This window comes from Rhipicephalus microplus, chromosome X (genome assembly GCF_043290135.1).
Source record: "Rhipicephalus microplus isolate Deutch F79 chromosome X, USDA_Rmic, whole genome shotgun sequence".
Lineage (NCBI taxonomy): Eukaryota > Metazoa > Arthropoda > Arachnida > Ixodida > Ixodidae > Rhipicephalus > Rhipicephalus microplus.
Genome location: NC_134710.1, coordinates 181,609,032 through 181,626,756, shown reverse-complemented (window position 1 = coordinate 181,626,756; position 17,725 = coordinate 181,609,032). Strand labels below are relative to the sequence as shown.

At 42.9% G+C, this 17,725-nt stretch overlaps 2 non-coding genes across 2 annotated transcripts; both read left to right on the top strand.

Moving 5' to 3' along the window:
* Nucleotides 1–6,322: 6,322 nt before the first annotated feature.
* TRNAT-CGU (transfer RNA threonine (anticodon CGU)) lies at nucleotides 6,323–6,395 on the top strand. Its single transcript has one exon. It is a non-coding gene; the product is annotated as a tRNA-Thr (tRNA).
* Nucleotides 6,396–6,778: 383 nt separating this feature from the next.
* Nucleotides 6,779–6,851, top strand: TRNAT-CGU (transfer RNA threonine (anticodon CGU)). Its single transcript has one exon. It is a non-coding gene; the product is annotated as a tRNA-Thr (tRNA).
* The last annotated feature ends 10,874 nt before the right edge of the window (nucleotides 6,852–17,725 follow it).

Sequence of the window (17,725 nt, the reverse complement as noted above, 5' to 3'; positions counted from 1 at the left end):
TCGCCAAGAATTAGTCAACGTGGGCAATCGCGTGGTCTGTGCTGTGCACCTTCCCGACGCTGTCGGTTTGTCTACCTCGAACCACCCACAGCATTATCACTGCCCTGTTCCACGTAACCATGACCGAAATGCGTTGAGGACGCCTGACGACAAGCCGATTTGCTTTCGATGCGAACGAGTTAGACACATTTCGCGTCATTCTCAAAGCATGCGAACCTCACCATATCGGGATAACCCAAGCTTCTCCGACCTCCACTCACCGGCCCATCTGTCTGGGCTGTAAGCACCATGCCGCGATGGCTCAGCCAATTACTACCCGACCATTACGACCACTGCCCAGTACAGTCACTCACCTTCACCTCGACGTAGATTTTCCGGTCTGCGCCACCACCTCTTTCCCCGTCCCCGACCTCTGCCCAGCGGTTTCCTACGAGAAACTATCGACTGCAGCTCTTGGAGGCGACGCTGCTGGTACGACTTGCTCTATAATTCCTCTGTTGACGCTCCCGACCAATCAGAACCTGATCGATGCTCAAATGGATGGTTTATCTGTTACAGCTTTGGTAGACACTGGTGCCCATAATTCTCTGGTGAGCTTGAATACTCTTGACCGCCTAAAAAAACTCCTTACTCCAGCCCCTACACGCAACATTCGTACATGTTGCTGACGGCGGTACGGCAACTGTGATTGGAGTCTGTACTGCACGCGTTACTATTCCGGCCGTCAAACTTCAGTAGCCTTCACCATTCTCACTCACTCCACGAATGATGTGATCCTTTGTCTTGACTTTTTGTTCGCTCATTCCATTCCTCATTGACGTTTCATCTGGTACTGTGGCTGGTACTGTGTATCTTGACCTACCATGTCAGATTGATCCACTCAGTCGTTTCGAGGTCATCTGTGTTCTGCTGAACAAGTCCGTCTGTCGCCACAAACAGTGACCTGCATCATCGTAACACCCTCACCACCTGTATCTGATGGCGACTATGTGCTTACGCCCATCACATCCATTCTCTTGACTGACAGTGTTACCTTACCGCGCCCCGTTATCTAGTTACGTGCAAGCAGCGCCTGCATTCCTGTGCTCAACTTTCCTGTGTGTCCACAAGTGCTCCCGCTTGGAATCGCCCTCGCCATGCTGACGCCCACTGAAGAATGCGGCATCTAAGCTCTGTCTTCGAACGATGCTGGACAGTCGAGCTACACTAATGCTCATTTTTGCAAGCAAGCCCGTCTCCTGATGTGAAAAAATGATCGTTCCAGGCCTTTTGCCACATAAACATGACAGTCCGAGAGCCCTACTGGGACGTATTTGGTTTTTGGGATCATCCGCTAGGTCATACCAGTGATGTAAAGCACCGTATTCACACCGGCGATGCCTTCCTTATACATCAATGGCCTTCCCACGTATCTTCAACCGAGCGTCACATAATTCAAGCGGAAGTCGACGAGATGCTTACCAAAGACATAATTGAGCCATGATGTAGTCCAAGCGCTTCCCATGCAGTTCTTCTCAAGAAGAATGACAACACTTAGCGTTTTTCTCTTGACTTCCCGCACGTGAACAAGATCACTAAAAAGATATGTACCCGCTGCCGCACATAGACAGGATACGGCGCTACGTATTTTCCTCTTATCGATTTTTGATCAGAATACTGGTGAATCGCTGTCAACGACATGAACCGCGAAAAGACCCCTTTTGTCCCTCCCCCCTTGATGGTCTTTACCAGTTTAAGGTCACGCCCTTCGGGTTATGCAACGTTCCGGCCACCTTCAAACGCATGATGGAGTCTTTTTTGCGTGAATTTAAATGCTAAATTTGTCTATGTCACCTTGACGAGCTTATCGTGTTTTCTCTGGTCTATGAGACCCACCTCGACCACCTTTCCTCAATCCTGGTTGTTTTTCGCAATGCCGCTTTACAACTGAACTCATCAAAGTTTCACTTCGTATGCCAGCAGCTAACCATGTTGGGATACCTTGTCGACTACTCTTCTGTACGCCCTGATCTCGATAATGTTCGAGCCGTGCGTATCTTCCTTGTTACGGCCTACACTAAGCAAATTCGCAGCTTTCTCGGTCTCTGCTGGTACTTTCGACGTTTTGAGAACAACATTACAAAAGTCGCCTATCCTCTCACACACTTACTGAGGCAAAGGTGCCCCATTTACCTGAAGCGCTACGCAGGGGCGTTCACTACTCTTATTACGTTGCTAACACCACCTGCTCTGGCCCATTTCGACGTAGCGTCCCCTACATAAATCTGCACTCAAGTCAGCATCTACGGAATAGGTGATGTTCTGGTCCAGAATCAAAGCGTATGCGCCTGCGTTATCGCCTAAGCAAGCGGTCTCCTCTGTACAGTGGAAAGGAACTAATCGAGCAGCGAAAGGGAGTGCCTTGCTCTTGTTTGGGTGGTAGGAAAATTTTGGCCTTATTCACATAGACTACATCTCCCTGTCATAATCGATCGCCACGCACTTTGCTGACTGTCTTCCTTGAAGGACGAGAGCCAGCAAAGTGCATGGTGATGCAACACTCACAACATTCACAACCGACGGAGTTACGCGAGTGACAGGAGCGAGCAAACAGTGAGAGAATACGGATGTGACAGCAGCGCCATGTTTGCCGCTGAGAGTGGCGGCACCGCGTAACATTGCTCAGTTTTGTAACTTGCCTAGTTCAGCAAAGTTCGGTGTGAGTGGCGTGGCCTAGTTGGTTAATGCAGTGCACTGAGGAGCAAGGGGTCACTGGTATGAACCTTCAGTGGGTGTGTTGCAGTTTTTCCTCTGATTGATTGTTATTTTTGCATATATATATATATATTTATATATATATATATATATATATATATATATATATATATATATATATATATATATATATATATATAACGCTACAATGAATGGGCGACGTGGCCTGGCTCATACGCCATGTTTATTTCATTCTCACTTCTTCATCTACCTCTCCTTACCATCCCTGCCTTCTTACGTCACAGGATTCCCCCTCCCCCCGAAAGATGGTACCGGTTACAAACTACGACAAATTGAAGAAGAGAATAAACAAAATAATAGCCAAATTCACAGTTTCACGTCCCGACGGAGTTCCACAATCTCACTAAATCTTCAAGGCCGAGGAAGCAGTCCGGTGATTTTTATGACGACTCTGGTGGACGAGCTTGACTGTTGCGTTCCGGACAGAGTGCGCTACACATGGATACTGACAATATTGCTTAAACTGTTCTGGGAACTAAGCAAAGTTGGAACGCATTGTTGCATTGGCGGCTCGTATGTCATCGGGGTTGTATTTTTCGTCGTGAATGGTGCGATTCCGGTGCTTCTTGCTTTCGAGCTTTTTGACAGACTGTGACGAAGTGCCTGCGTGATAGCGGTGTGCAAGCAGGGCTTCCGCGTCTTTCTCGGAGTCTTCTGTGGTGGTGCAGTCGGTGTAACAGCAAGTACAGAGAGTGTCTCTGGTGACTTTTCTTTGTGGAAAAGCGCCTGACGTCTTGAATTAGAGATCTTATTTTCTGATGTTCTTTAATTGGAGAGCGCGCTTCCGTAGAATTTTGCATTCGTCGATGTCCTTGTTGCAGTCTCTCTCGTTATAGCATGAGTTTGTGAGCGGGGCTTTGCTTGCTTTGCTGAGGCTGCTCAAGAAATGGCTGTAGTGGCACCCGTTCCGGAATAGGGCATTCATTTCCTTCGGTGTTTGACGCATCCTGTAGACAGCTGATAAATGGTGAACCGGTGTCTTGCTTGTCGGGCATAGTTGGCAATGTGTCATCATTGCTAGCATGCTCTTCAGAGGCTTCGGTTACGGGGTTCATTACGGGCGCTTCCGAAAGACAACTGTGTACGAGGTTTGATGTATCATGTACTTCCGAATTTGTTCGATTCATGAATTGGTGAGCTCTGCATGTGGGCACCACAGGTGACATGGCATTACCAGGTTTCAACTGCAGAATTTGGAAAGACTGCGGTGCCGTAGAAATGACACGAAGCTCTTCAGGGGCTTCTTTTTCGCTGTTCACTGCGAGTAGTTCTTGCGCCTGGTAGCGTGCGATGTTCGATGCGTCTGAGCCTTGTTTTGTTTGGACTCTCGAGTGTGTGTGTACCGGACGCTGATGCATGAAACCATACAGAACAAGAATGGCTTGACAGGGTATTTTTCCGATGCGCCAGGTCGTTTACCATGAATACGGCTTCCTTACAAGGCAAGTGGCGAGCGCTAGGAGCGTTTGAAGAACAGCGTGATAGAAAACCGGATGGTGGACCACGTATGCGAAACGAAAAATGAAGTGCATGAGGTGGGTAAGCAACGTCTCGTGTCGTGTGCTGGAGCGACGACTTTGAAAATAACGGCTTTCGTGAAGGGAAACCTGGTGGGAAGCTATACGTTCCTTGAGAAATAAGCGTGGACTGTGACGGCCGCGTGTGATTGTATGCAGATGGCTGGTAATGATAAAGTCCTCGTCGTTGTCGTTAAAACTGGCAATCATCTCTTCTCTGATCTTTTGCCATGATTCGTCGTTTTCGAATATGTGTATCAGGTAAAACTTAAATGCCTCACCGGAGATGTAGTCAGTGAAGTTGGTGATCATTTCCCGTTCCGACCATGATGCAGCGGCAGCATGGAGCTCGAACAGGTCGAACCAGTCCTGTACGGGTCCGTCGTCCGCTGATCCGGTGTACTTAAGGATGTCAAGGTCATCTGATGCTGCTGTCATGATGCTTGGTGGTCTGGTGGTCCGCGTTCGGTCACTGCGTCTCGCTGAGGTCTTCGATGATGATGGCCGGGCGATGGATGAAGTGGTTGCGAGGTCTTCATCCTGTCGACTTGTGTGACGCTACGATGAATGGGTGACGTGGCCTGGCTCATACGCCATGTTTATTTTATTCTCACTTCTTCCTCATCTACCTCGCCTGACCATCCTTGCCTTTTTACGTCATATATATATATATATATATATATATATATATATATATATATATATATATATATAATGGAAACAAGTGTATACACTTAAGGGCTCGTTTTTCGTGTTTTACACAATAATAATGGGATCTAACAGACATTAATGCCAAGGAAGGTATAGGGGAAGATATTAGACCAAATTGTGATGTAAATATGAAGAAAAGCGGGTGAAAAGATCACTTGCCGTGGGTATATATATATATATATATATATATATATATATATATATATATATATATATATCATCAGTATGACTACGTCCACTGCACGACAAAGGCCTCTCCCATGTTCCGCCAGTTAACCCGGTCCTGTGCTTGCTGCTGCCAATTTATACCCGCAAACTTCCTAATCTCATCTGCCCATCTAAACTTCTCTCTCCCCCTAACCCGCTTGCCTTCTCTGGGAATCCAGTTAGTTACCCTTAATGACCAGCGTCTATTCTGTCTACACACTGCATGCCCGGCCTATGTTCATTTCCTCTTCTTGATTTCAACTATGATATTCTTAACCCTGGTTTGTTCCCTAATCCACTCTGCTCTCCTATTGTCTCTTAAGGTTACACCTATCATTTTTCTTTCCATTGCTCGCTGCGTCGTCCTCAATTTAAGCTAAATTTCGCCGTTATGTTCCATATATATATATATATATATATAAAATGAGATATAACAGACAGTAATGCCAAGGAATGTACAGGGGAAGTTATTAACATTAATGGAATGTAAAAAAGAAGAAAGAAAAGTGGATGAAAAAATTACCAACTGTAAGCAGGAATCGAACCTACGACCTTCGAATTACGCGTTCGATGCTCTAACCACTGAGCTATTACAGCGGCCCTCCCTCCATCCACTTTTTTGGGTTTATCTGTGAATTTAGAAGTAGGAGCCACAGTCAGCGCCATCTATAAGCCAAACAACGAGTGTGAAAACACTCTTATGCGCATGTTTGGCGTCACGTAGCACGTGAACTTATTATGAGCCACTTTTCTTTCTTCTTATTTACATTCCATTAATGTTAATAACTTCCCCTGTACATTCCTTGGCATTACTGTCTGTTATATCTCATTATTATTGGGTTAAAAACACGGAAAAACGAGCCCTTAGGTATACACTTCTTTCCCTTATTTCATTGAACGAGGGTCTCGTACTGGCAGACTTGGTGTGTTTAGGTTGTATAAGAGGGACAATTAATCAGCTGCCCGCTCATAATAAGTTCACGTGCTACGTGACGCCAAACATGCGCATAAGAGTGTTTTCACACTCGTTGTTTGGCTTATAGATGGCGCTGACTGTCGCTCCTACTTCTAAATTCACAGATAAACCCAAAAAAGTGGATGGAGGGAGGGCCGCTGTAATAGCTCAGTGGTTAGAGCATCGAACGCGTAATTCGAAGGTCGTAGGTTCGATTCCTGCTTACAGTTGGTAATTTTTTCATCCACTTTTCTTTCTTCTTATTTACATTCCATTAATGTTAATAACTTCCCCTGTACATTCCTTGGCATTACTGTCTGTTATATCTCATTATTATTGTGTTAAAAACACGGAAAAACGAGCCCTTAGGTATACACTTCTTTCCCTTATTTCATTGAACGAGGGTCTCGTACTGGCAGACTTGGTGTGTTTAGGTTGTATAAGAGGGACAATTAATCAGCTGCCCGCTCATAATAAGTTCACGTGCTACGTGACGCCAAACATGCGCATAAGAGTGTTTTCACACTCGTTGTTTGGCTTATAGATGGCGCTGACTGTCGCTCCTACTTCTAAATTCACAGATAAACCCAAAAAAGTGGATGGAGGGAGGGTCGCTGTAATAGCTCAGTGGTTAGAGCATCGAACGCGTAATTCGAAGGTCGTAGGTTCGATTCCTGCTTACAGTTGGTAATTTTTTCATCCACTTTTCTTTCTTCTTATTTACATTCCATTAATGTTAATAACTTCCCCTGTACATTCCTTGGCATTACTGTCTGTTATATCTCATTATTATTGTGTTAAAAACACGGAAAAACGAGCCCTTAGGTATACACTTCTTTCCCTTATTTCATTGAACGAGGGTCTCGTACTGGCAGACTTGGTGTGTTTAGGTTGTATAAGAGGGACAATTAATCAGCTGCCTGCTCATAATAAGTTCACGTGCTACGTGACGCCAAACATGCGCATAAGAGTGTTTTCACACTCGTTGTTTGGCTTATAGATGGCGCTGACTGTCGCTCCTACTTCTAAATTCACAGATAAACCCAAAAAAGTGGATGGAGGGAGGGCCGCTGTAATAGCTCAGTGGTTAGAGCATCGAACGCGTAATTCGAAGGTCGTAGGTTCGATTCCTGATTACAGTTGGTAATTTTTTCATCCACTTTTCTTTCTTCTTATTTACATTCCATTAATGTTATTAACTTCCCCTGTACATTCCTTGGCATTACTGTCTGTTATATCTCATTATTATTGTGTTAAAAACACGGAAAAACGAGCCCTTAGGTATACACTTCTTTCCCTTATATATATATATATATATATATATATATATATATATATATATATATATGGAACCTAACGAAAATGGCAATAACAGTCGAGAGTGTCCACCATATATTCGCTACGACAATATAAAAAGACACTTTGATATTTGCGTTCTCCATGGGGCTTTCCTTGCGAACGTGTCTCTTTTTGGCGCAGTCTTTTTATTTCAAACGCGGATATTTGTTTTCCTCTGAATTCGCTAAATATGAGCTCGCCTCACGTGTTTCAAATTTTTCATAGTAGGATTTGGAAGTTTTCTTGTCACCAGAATAACATGAGAGATGAGGAAAAAAGTGCGTGTTACCTGTATACAGACGCGCAACTTAGAAGGCAGGTTGCAGCTGAAGTACGGCCAATAAAATTCAGCCGCTCCAAAGCGTGGACTGGCCTGCTTGTATTGGAGAGACACTACGTTTTGTACAATACGGGCTAGAACTTATAACATTGATATTGAAAGCCCCAGGCTTATGACATTAAAAGCCTCAGCTTGTCCTCAGAAAGCCTCAAGGAGCGCGTTTAACTTAGGAGTGTTGACGCATTCTCCACTCTCAATTAATCCTATTTAGAAACGTGCACATGACACCAAAATACACCCTTTCTGAGGAAGGCAAGAAAATTATCTTGACGTGCCTACTAAGTGTGCGAGGGCACTTTCTTGTTTCGTAAGCATTCCAGTGGAGATAAATAGCTTTTTTAAACTTTGGAAGGAATATCAAATTTGATAGTAAAGTTCAGACTGGGTAAGCTTTTTGAATATGAATTTGTTTGATTTAGGATGTCCGTTTACTGGAAGTCTGTATGTCAAATTTACTGAATATTTGAACGACCTATGTAGGCAGGTTTATAACGCAGTATAAGAATAGATAAGGATGCAATTGGCCATGTTCTTCGGCATCTCTTCCTATTGTCCGCCTTAAAGGTAGTAAGCATTGCTTTATGAATGCATGGCACATGTGTGGCGTTTTTAACCTACAACAACCGACAACCTAGTGACATAAAGGCCGAACTAGTGGGGTACTCGGTCCGAGCTTTCATACCAAGGCCTCTACAGTGCCGCAAAAGTCTCAAGCTTGGACATGTACAGGGTTTCTGCACAAGTGTTGTGGTCGATGCTAAATGTGGCGGAAATCACAACGTAATATATTGTGACAGTGCGACATCTCGCTCCCTTAACTGTAATGGCGAACACTTGGCAACATACAAAGAATGTGCCAAGCTGAAAAAGTTGAAGGTTATGAAAGAGAAAGCTAAAAGTATGGCATAACGGGAAAAAGCGCTTAGCCATAGTACCTGTCAAATAGCTGGAAACGGCACAACTGAAGGGGCACTAGCACGTTCAAAGAATAGTACAATCAGAGTGAATGGAAGCGATGTCGGTAGGCGCTATTTCAGCATTTCGGTCACACCGTGGCCAGCTCTTCCATCAAAGCCGTTGGACACAACCTGTTAAAAGGTCACGCATCAAATAACGTTGGTGCCAGCTTCTGCCAAGGCCACGTCTGCAGTAGAAAATACTGTAAACAGGGCGCCAGAAACGGCTCCAGCCAATGATGATTCCAACCTTGTCACAATGCTTAAGATCCTTCTTAACGTCGTCAGACCTCCATAGTCAGTCGTCAAGCGCCAGCTGCGTTAAAGGCCTAACCACGGTACGGCCACATGCCCGGTTCCGCTCCGTTTTTTCTGTGCGGGCCCGCTTTTCGACCGGTCCAGATGGGGCGACAACTTTTCGGCTTCGGCCGGAGAAGACGAGTCCGTAAGCTCACTGTAGATTGCTGATTGCCTAAAAACACCGGTGGCCGAAGACGTCATCACGCAAGCAGGAGCCGGTCGTGAAACATGGCGCTCGGCTGAAGCGACGAAGTGAGTGGCAAGGCCTAGTCGGTAGACGCGTGAAAGAAGATTATTTGGGCATTGCACTAGAGTTATTGAGTTTTACCACTAGAGATACTTACCACTAGAGTTAATGAGCATCCACGCATATTTTCATCAAAAGGCAGCACGCTGGCACCACCTTCCTGCTCTCGTCACTGGCTGCGATAGCTGATGGAACCCGACGGAGAGTTGTGGTTACGCGAGGTTCGAAGACCGATGATTTCGTGTGCTTCCTGCCATCATGCGCTTTGACTTGGAAACCGGAACGTCAACATCTGCAGGTGTCATCTTCGGATAACACATACTTGTCGTCAAAAGTGTTCGATCGCTGCAAGCAGCGTTTGTGATTTGTATGTGAGCCGTTTCGTGGTTCATTCGTGAGGAGTATCAGGTTATGACACAATCTGCGGTGATAAACTTTATCGCCGTCATAAGACATGTTCTGCGGCGTCTTCGCTGTTTTGCCGCTGCCAATATGCTGTGGTGACCGCTTCGTGCCCGAAGTGCTCGATCGTGTCCCCAGTTGACTAAGTTTGCTCTTGAGCTACCGGTAGGGGTATGAGCCTGCGTTGTGTTGCACCGGTGCTAGACGCAAACGTTATTTGCGGCATGTGTGTGCTCTGAAACATGCCGCGAATAACGGTCACGCATCAATAGGTGCTGTCAGTGGAGTTTTATTGTGTATCCGGCGTGTCGATACAGGAATTCCATCAAACTTGAATTTGCTGTCTAGCTCACGTATGGTTTGTTTCAAGTTCTTTCCGCCCGTGTACGTTTTGCTTTCATACAGTGCTGTATTAGATACGTGCAAGAATGTTGGAGTCATAAATGACAACTTCAGGTAGCGTTTGTTTCTAACGTGTGAAAATAATACACACAAAAAATTTCGCATAAAAGAAGTCGTGATGCGAAAGTCTTCTTGATGTTTCTTAACCACATAGAAAGCTTATCGATAGTCAAGTGAAAAAAAATGCTGCGATTCGCTACGAATTTCTATATTATAATCGAAGGATATATGCACATAAGAAAACAATACAGTGTAACTAACCAAATCGTGTGTTCAATATAAAATATGTTAACTTACAACTGTCACAACAACTTATGTTAAACTTTCATGGCTGTTATGATGATAGTTATAAAAGCCAACCAAGTTGCCGAAATTGTAGCTTTCCAGTACCTTGCAGATTAGCTTTTGCTTATTCTATCGTTATTGGCATGTCTTTTTGCCATGAGCCTTTTATTTATTCCAAACAAAATTGACCCGCATTAACCAAACAGTTTTCTTTGAGGCTCCTTCCAGTACGTTTTGATTACCACTTTTGTTTGCACCTGGTGCTGAATACCGTGTCCTGAAACTACTCATGCCAGTAAAATATTCCCATGAGCTATTTCGCGCTGTCACTGATCGGCTGAGAAAAGGGCACTGACATAAGACGTCTTCAGGTGTGTTCGACTTGAAACATGACGCCCACATGAAGTGACTGAGCATGAGCTGAGGCCTAATTGTCATCTGCATAAAAGAAGCTAATATGGATATTATTGTTATTTTAGTACGAGAGTTAATCAGCATTTGTGGAATTATTGATCAAAAACAGCAGGGCAGTGCTAGGTTTTGGATGTAATATCAACCATCGAAAGGCACAAAGTGTGCTTTGTACATGGGTGTCGGGTGCTGTCGATTGTGTGTGTTTCATGCCATTGACTTCTCAAGAAATTCCATGCACGTGAAAAATACATATGACTCTTTCTCATTAAACACAAACGTGGAACGTATTGGATTGCTGCTTTCGGTGTCCAGAGTACACAGTGAAATGCATTAGTTTCATTGCCGCTTCATTGCTGTCATGCATGTTTTATTGCTTCTGAACTATTTGGCTGTTTGTTCTGCTCTATGGTGACGGCGTAGCTTTCGAGGGGCCGATAGGGCCCTTTGGCGCATACCTACAGCGGGTTGCAGCCGCTTTAGTTGCTGTTTTATGAGTTGTGCATCGTGCAATGTGTTTGTATTACTGATTGATCCATGCAGGTAATCAGTCATGTGCTCATCTTGATCAAACTATAAAAGCTGGATTTACCTGCATCTCTCCTGTACTATTTGTTTGAAAAGTTAGTTACCTGTGGGCTTCAAGTGCATCTTTTGGTGAGGTGCGACTACAAAGTGGCTCAAGTTGCATATGCTGACAGGTCTATACACTACTTGTAGCAGTGTTTTCATTTTAATTGTGGGTGCCTTCATTTTTATACTAGGACGTTATGCATTTGGATGATATGCATTGGTATGGTTTTGGGTTCAGACTGGAACATTTCGCACACTAAAGAATCATAGCTTCTCGGTTCTTGGTTGTTTTTAGTACAGGCATTTGTGAGAGCAGTTGACTAGAGAACTCATATTTGGTGAAGACTGCAAAAGTAATTTTGATGTTTTACATATCTTTGCGTTCTGGTAGAAAGCTATGTGTGTGTAAGAAACCAATTAAGTCACTCGAATAGCTGGTCTAGTACCCTTATTTTGAGAACAGGATCAAGTGCGTTCGGATGATCACATTCATAGAAGAGCCCAATCTAGATGGTCGTTTCATCGAAGCTTTATACATTCATTGGGTTCTGATAGCAAATAATGCAACATCTGAGCTCATAAAGTATAATCGAAACCTTTGTCGGGCTAATCTAAGCCCAGTAAAGCAGCATATCATCCTGGACATTATGCGCAAAAGACATAGTATGTTTACTACATACTTTAAAGGTTATTGTGGATTATTCTCTCTGTTGTATAACATCAACTTGAAATAATACTAATATGAACACTATGGCAGGGAATACGGAAGTGCATGGCAAATAGCCTCGAACATACTGTTGCATGGTTCATGACAGCAGCTGGTGGAAACACTGGAAAGAGTGTAAAATCTGAAGACTTCGTTCGTAGATGAATGGGCTTTCTGGACAAATAGACCTGGAGAGATCAAGCAGTGCGTCTCGAAGCTGCCATTTATTCCCGTGAAAAGGCGCAAAGATCATCGTGCCACGCTTTACCCCTAGTTTTTCAGTTTTTTAGCGTGTGCTATGCTGGACGTTTTAAACAAAGAACATCATGGTTCTACTAAGCATTGGCACTGCCGCCTTGCTAGAGCTGATACAAAACAGCAGCTGATTGTATCACTAGCTTCTTGTGAATTGAATGTGATAATGAAGCATGGTGCGCTGACAGCCATTCCTATCCACTCGTGTACTCTCTCACACTGCTCCCAATAATACACTGGTGTTCTTGCTCTCTGCCCCCATCGAAATGAAGGCAGCATCACCAGGAATCAAGACTTTCCTCATGCTTAGCAGCACAACACTTAGCCTGCTAAGCTACTTAGACACCCATGTTACAAAGATGTGTACAGTTGATAAAGTCTGATACAACAAACAATTATTCTAGGTTTTCAATAACGCGTCACTGAACATTCCAGCACTAATTAGGTGTTTGGTTATGTACTGCGTTATTTCCATCATGCTTGTAATCGATATCGTCCTTTTCCAAGCACACTTCTTGCCGGAAGCAATAAAAAAGTACTAATTTTTTTTATTTTCATATTCGATTGTAAGTGTCTTTATACAACAAGCAAATATTTTGTGAATGTGCAGATGATTGATTACAGTCCATTGCACCACAGAAAGTGCCTTAACGTCTCCAGCCATCATTGCAGAAGATGTCCAACTAAAATTTTTTAAAAAATGTGCACGGACAAAAGCCAGTGAATAAAGCCTGTGGGGGTTCGTTTGCTCCTACCAGTGCCAACTAAAATAAAAAAAAATAATGTGCAGGGAAAAGCAAGTCAGTGAATAAAGCCTTTGGGGGTTTGTTTGCATCTACCAGCATCCACTGCGGGTAGGCGTTAAAAAGCAGTGAGAACTTTAATCATAAAATTCAGGGGAAAAAAACACTATTCTGTGTAGTTAGAGCCCAACTCTCAGTCGAAGTGAAATTGATCATTTTACAAGACTCAGGCAAACATGCGTTTAGTTATTCCTCTTTTTCTAAACAGAGCTGCAGTTATATTTATTTTGCAGTTGCCAAAATTCATTCATATCTTTATCAAAACGCACGCTTTGAGCGTATTTCCGTTGCACGCTTTGAGCGTATTCCCACGTACTATCTGTTTGAAAAGTTAGTTACCTGTGTGGTTCTTCAAGTACATCTTTTGGTGACGTGCAACTACTAAGTGGCTTAATTTGCATGTGCTGACAGGTCTATACACTACTTGTAGGAGTGTTTTAATTTGAATTTCGGGTATCTTCATTTTTTATTTGTGGACGTCAGTTTGAACTGGATCATATGCAAGCGTATGGTTTTGTGTTCAGACTAGAACATTTCGCACACCAAAGAATCATAACTTCTGAGTTCTTGCAGATACGTAATTGTGTGTGTTTTAGTACAGACATTTGTGAGAACAGATGACTAGTGAACACATAATTGGTGACGACTGTGAAGTTTACTTTAGTGTTTTACATATCTATCTGTTCTGGTAGAAAGCTATGTGTGTAAGCATTCAATTAAGTCATTCGAATAGCTGGGCTACTATTCTTATTTAGAGAACAAAATCAGGTGTGTTCGGATGATCACAGTCATAAACAGCCAATCTAGACAGCCGTTTTATGGAACTTTTGTACTTTTATTAGGTACTGTTTGCGAATAATGCAGCAGCCGAACTCGTAAATTATAAATTAAGCCTTTGTTGGACAAATGTGAGCCCCGTAAACTAACATATTATCTGAGACATTGTGCACAAAAGCCATAAAATGTTTATAATGCACTGTAAACTGATATTGTGGATTATTCTCTTTGTGCTCTTTAACTTCAACCTAAACATGAACCTAAAATAAGTACTACTGTGAGCACTATGGCAGGAAATGCGGAAGTGCGTGGGAAATAACCTCAATTACACTGTTGCATGTTTCACGGCAGCAACTGATGAAAACACTGAAAACGGTGTAAAATCCGAAGACATCGTTCGTAGATAAACAGATTTTTGGCACGAATACGCCTGGAGAGATTGAGCAGTGCGTCTCAACGCTGCCATTTGTTCCAGTAAAAAAGCACCAAGATTTTTGTACCACGCGGCATCTTAGTTCTTCCGTTCTTCTAGCACGTGCTATGTTCTCTGTTTTTTAAAAAAGGCACCATGGTTCTACTAAGCGTTGCCGTGGCCGCCTTTCTAGCGCTGATACAAAACAGCTGCTTATTGTATCACTAGCTGCTTGTGAATTTATAGTGATAATGAAGCATAGTGCAACGACAGCCATTTCTCTGTTCATTCACTCGTGTTCTCTCTCACACTGCTCACAATAGTACACTGGTGCTTCTGCTCTCAGCCCCCTTTGAAATGCAGCCACCATCACCAAGAATCAAACCCGTTTTCTTATACTAAGAAGCACAACGCTTTGCCTGCTAAGCTACCAAGACACCAACATTACAGTGATGAGTACAGTTGTCAAAAGTCGGATATAGCAAACAATTATTCTAGGTTTTCATTGCACATTCCAGGACTACTTCGGTGATTGGTTATGTAGTGTGCTATATTTACCATGCTTGTAATTGGTATCGCCCCTTTTCCAACCACACTTTTTGGCAGCAGGGATACAAAAATACAGATTTTTTTCTTATTCCCATATTTGATTTCACATGTATTTATACAACAAGCAAAATGTTTTTGTGAATATGCAGAAGATATATTTCACTGCAGAACAGAAAGCGCCACAACGTCTCCAGCCTTCAGTGCAGAATGTATCCCGCTGAAGTTTAAAAAAAATGATGCACAGGAACAAGCAGTCCAGTTAATAAAACCTGTGGGGGTTTGTTTACATCTACCAGCACCCACTGCTGGTAAACGTTAAAAAGCAATGATAACCTTAATCATAAAATTTGAAAAAAGGCTATTCTGTGTAGTAGGAGCCACACTCTTAGCAGAAGTGAAATTTGTCATTGCACAAAGCTCTGGCAAACATGCATTTTTTTTCTAAAGAGAGCTGCAGCTATATTGAATTTACAGTTGCCAGTATCTTGTCCTGTTTCTATCAAAATGCATGCTTCGAGCATATTTTAAAATTTTTAGTGCGCTGCTTGTTCAAACCACAAAAAAACTGGAAAAACTTATTCAGAGTATCTTAAATGCGGCGTCCTAAACACTTCTTTCAGTGCGCATGAGGCCTACTTGTTTTCCGTAGAAGAGGTATAACTGTGTTGATGAGCATAGCTCGTTATTGTTAGGGTGCGTGTTGAAATGGTGGACACCATTTAAGAATGTTGCAATACATGAAAGTGTGGCTTGCTACGAGGGAAAAAGTGCAACAGTAAGGTTTTAGCGAAACAAAATAACAGTAAAAACAAAGATTAAATACTTTTGTAACTACCTCTCTGAAAAAATATTGCCAAAGTGCTGCAAGCAACGTGAAACTGTGAATGCATGCAGTCATAAGAATTAAGAAAGCAGGTGAGTAGTGACGTCCCATAGTCCATCAGCACACACGGTATATTTTAAGCTGGAATACATGGAATTCTTTAGGTCATGTTATGCTTCTACAATTGCATCATGTGATGAGGCTGATGTTCATAGCTCATTGCACCAAACTGTTGGAGTATATTATGGACCTAAAGTATCACTGCAGAAGCTTCTCAGTAACCTCGTGTCGATATTTCTGAGCTCACACAGTGCCCTGTTAATTGCTGTTAAGTCCACTTGGGATCAAATTTCCAACATTGATTGTTCTGAATACAGATTTTCATCGCAGTTTTTTTTGTATTACAGGATGAAAGTAAATTTCATTGAATTCACTTCATGCCCACTCCCACTTGAGATTACTCGCTCACATTTATATTCGTATCTACTTAGTCTCCACGCACTCATATTGACTCATGTCTTTTGAATGACTGTAACTGAGAATACTGGCCAGTTAGTATACTAAGCCACGCTCTGGAAAACAAGTTATAATTTAGACAGCAGCTCCAGCAGCCTGAAGTGCAATATAATGCATAGCCATGTATTTTTTTGCGAGACTCATTTTGAAATTGCAGTGAAATAAAAGAGGTCAATAACTTCATGCTTCATGTATTTTTCCACTACAATTGTTAACTAAAGAACAAAGCGATATGTTTTGCTGCTGTTCGCCACGTTAAACCAAAAACCCAGCTGACCAGGGCTTAGCCAAATTTGTTGTGCTTACATGCTGTGAATCAATAGAAAACTACTGATTGAAGTTGTGCAAGCTACATGTCACTCATATTTTATTTACCCTGAACCATCTGGAGATGATGCCATGGCAGAATATTTATATATTTTGTGAGCATCCACTATGGTGATCAACAATGTATCTGTGTGTATTTTGTGCTTATTACTAGTTTGATGCTACGTGTTTTTGTGTTTTTTCTAAATGGTCAAGTAATGTTCAGATCATTTATTATGTACCACAAGCAGTGTGTTTGGATTTGTAAGGCTAGGATTGTAAGCACTGTTTCACTTCATGCAGTGTATATTTTATTGTTGCGATAACCCTCTTTCTGCATTGCCCTCGGGTAAAATGCAGGCAATGCATTAGGAAATGAATTAGTAAACACTAGCACATCCGTAATGTAGCTTCATAACATGCACTGTATTGCATATTCACTAATTCAGTGAAGTACTCAGACAGTTGTGCTAGTTTGGCTGACACAGCAGGACTGAGTGCACCAAAAAATGGGGTGGGTAAGTGAGGTATAGCCAATCGGAACCAATCTGCGCAATGGACTGGGCACGAGACTCAGTGAAACACCCTAGAGGCCCTCTGTCTTAACGTGACTATGTTACCCTTCAATGCGTTAGGTATGGGAAAATAGAACCACAGACAAGCCCCCTGATCTAGGAGCAAGAATCGATGTGGACCCCATCCCATGTAACATGGACTGGTACGTTTAGACAAAATAGCGACAAGCCTGAACAGTTGCCCTGCGCAGAAGCCAGTAAGATGCAAACACTTTCTTAACTGATACGGCTAGTAAGACAATAACTCTTACTACTAGTAAACGCAGCATCCGACAACATTCGTCTTGCAATCACTTAACAAAAGACCCAACATATGGCCATGGAAGATGTGGCTTTGCAATCTGTAATTGAAAACCAATTGGCAACCGTTAAGCTGCAATAGCCAACAGGGCCCTACAAAAGGTGCTCGATCCAAGACTAAACCCAAGAATTTTTTTCGGGCAGTGTTTATATGGTGAACTTTAGCCACAGGTGGTTAATGTGAAGGCATGTAAGTACGTTCGTGCAACCCAAAAACTTCAAGCCCGAAGAAGCTGTGTAGAGTGTCAGAGCCCGCTCAACTCTTCCCTTGCCCTGGCTTATTC